Below are 2,545 nucleotides of genomic sequence, written 5' to 3'. Positions count from 1 at the left end.
CGGAGAGGCTGGCGGGCCTCAGTGCGGAAAGGGCCGGGAGGAAACTGCCAGAGGCCTGGGAAGGGGCCTGAGGCGTGAGGGTTCCGCGGGGGCGGGGCCTGAACTTCCCTCTATCCGGCTCTCCGGGTCTGCGTGTTCCGAGTTTTAGAGGCAAAATCCGCCAGGGGGCGCTGGAGCAGCTCAGCAGTCTGAGAAATAGACCTCCCTCAGAAGTCAACGTGGGGCGGTAACTGAATCCAGGAAAGTTCCTTGCTATTGAAATTCATTTTGGCAATTTAATTCCAAAGCCTTGAAGTTGTCCAGGGCAGGAAAGTAAACTAGACGGTGAAATGCAAAGCCTAGCTTGAGGGAAACTTGCAGTTGCATGCTGATGGTCCACAGAACAGCGTAGAAATCCTCTCTCTTCTGTAAAGTCTGAGCCTGCCCTGGACGGCAAGGCAACCCCGGTGAACCGCAGGTACACCTCTAGAGGGCATTCCTGAATTAGAAAATCTGAGAAAGCTGGAAGACCGAAAAAAGAGGAAGAAATAATCAACACCTGCGGCGCCTGCTTAACTCTGAGACATTCTCTATTGTTCCTTATGCCTCCCCCAATTGATAAGACCATTGCACTTTGTAACCGACCTTGGTCAACCTTGTGACTCCACACCCTATGACCCCCCCCACTCAGCTTTTTTTTTTTTAAGACGGGTTTCACCATGTTGGTCAGGCTGGTCTTGAACTCCCGACCTCAGGTGATCCGCCCGCCTAAGGGCTTGGATTACAAGCGTGAGCCACCACGCCGGGTCCCTCTCAGCTTTCAAACCTATGACTCCCTCCAGCTTGCAGAAAACCGCCCTCAACTGTAACTCCTGTAACTTTCCACTGCCCACCCCAAAGCCCATAAAACCAACTCCTATCCCACCAACCCTTACTAAAAATACAAAAAATTAGCCGGGCCTGGTGGTGCATGCCTGTAATCCCAGCTACTCAGGAGGCTGAGGAAGGAGAATCGCTTGAATCTGGAAGGCAGAGGTTGCAGGGAGCCGAAATTGAATCACTGCCCCGCAGCCTGGGTAAGAAAGTGAGATTTTGTCTCAAGAGAAAAAAAAAGTGACTAATGTCAACTGAAGTTGGAAAGAACCACACGCTTGTGCACTCACAAAGACATGACCCTCTGATATGGCTCCAGACAAAATCCACAGGTTTAAAAGTCTTAAAGGACAGGAGCGGTTGTCCACGCCTTTAATGCCAGCACTTTGGGAGGCCCAGGCTGGAGGATTATCTGAGACGGAGTTTGAGACCAGCCTGACCAACCTGGATAAACCCCATCTCCACTAAAAATAAAAAAGTAGCCAGGCGTGGTGGCGAATGCCTGTAATCCCAGCTACTAGGAAGGGTGAAGGGGGAAGATTCACTTGAACCTGGAAAAAAATGTTGAGATGAGTTGAGTTGAGATGTACCATTGCACTCCAGCCTGGAAAACAAGAGTGAAACTCTGTCTCAAAAAAAAAAAAAAGCCCTAAATACAAACTCTCAGGTCTTAAGCCTCTCTAAAGATCACCTGTTTGGTTTGAGGTTGGGGCTATGGCTCTGATATGTGCAACTTAGAAACCAATTCCTATTTTTGCTGAGCTTCAACGCAAGCCCTGAGCCATCAAATCCTGAAATTACCCATGCTTGGACCTGGACATGAGGGCCCAGAGAAGCACTCAGGCTGTTGGCCGATCAATTAGTTGAAAACTGTGTGCAGTGGCCCCTCAGTTGCTCCATGGCAGCGGGGCCAGGCAGCTCCACCACCACTAACCCCACGAAGCTTCACAGCCGACCTGGCCCATTTTGTCTCCAGCTCCCTGCATAGGTAAAGTTTCACCATGCTGACCAGGCTGGTCTTGAACCCTGACCTTAGGTGATCCACTCACCTCAGTCTCCCAAAGTACTGGGATAACAGGTGTGAGTCACCACATCCGGCTTTCATGTCCCTTTTATTTATTTATTTATTAAAAATGGGGTTTCACCATATTGGTGTCAGGCTGGTCTTGAACTCCCGACCTCAGGTGATCCATCCGCCTTGGCCTCCAAAGTGCTTGGATTACAGGCGTGAGCCCCCCGCAAGCGGCCAGGCATGGTGGTTCATGCCTGTAATCCAAGCACTTTGGAGGCTAAGACAGGTGGATCACCTCAGTTCGGGAGTTCAAGACCAGCCTGACCAACATGGTGAAACCCTGCCTTTAAAAAAAAAAAAAAAGTACTATAAGCAAAAATAAATAAGTAAAGATAAAATTAAAAAATTTAAAAATGAGGCCGGGCGCGGTGGCTCACGCCTGTAATCCCAGCACTTTGGGAGGCTGAGGTGGGTGGATCACGAGGTCAAGAGATCGAGACCATCCTGGTCAACATGGTGAAACCCCGTCTCTACTAAAAATACAAAAAATTAGCTGGGCATGGTGGTGCTTGCCTGTAATCCCAGCTACTCAGGAGGCTGAGGCAGGAGAATTGCCTGAACCCAGGAGGCGGAGGTTGCGGTGAGCCGAGATTGTGCCATTGCACTCCAGCCTGGGTAACA

General features: G+C 50.1%; 1 protein-coding gene and 1 pseudogene across 2 annotated transcripts in view; both read right to left on the bottom strand.

Moving 5' to 3' along the window:
• Position 1, bottom strand: part of LOC116540724 — a 12,355-nt pseudogene extending 12,354 nt beyond the window's left edge. Inside the window, exon 1 of the transcript XR_004264564.1 lies at position 1. This exon is cut by the window's left edge and continues 137 nt beyond it. The product of XR_004264564.1 is annotated as a putative protein ZNF321 (transcript).
• LOC116540781 (zinc finger protein 28-like) overlaps positions 1-2,545 on the bottom strand; it is a 22,251-nt gene that overhangs the window by 14,001 nt on the left and 5,705 nt on the right. The window lies entirely within an intron of this gene.

Source organism: Sapajus apella, unplaced genomic scaffold (genome assembly GCF_009761245.1).
Source record: "Sapajus apella isolate SASKATOON/1434 unplaced genomic scaffold, GSC_monkey_1.0 scaffold144, whole genome shotgun sequence".
Taxonomy (NCBI): Eukaryota; Metazoa; Chordata; class Mammalia; order Primates; family Cebidae; genus Sapajus; species Sapajus apella.
This window is presented reverse-complemented; position numbering and strand designations above follow the sequence as displayed.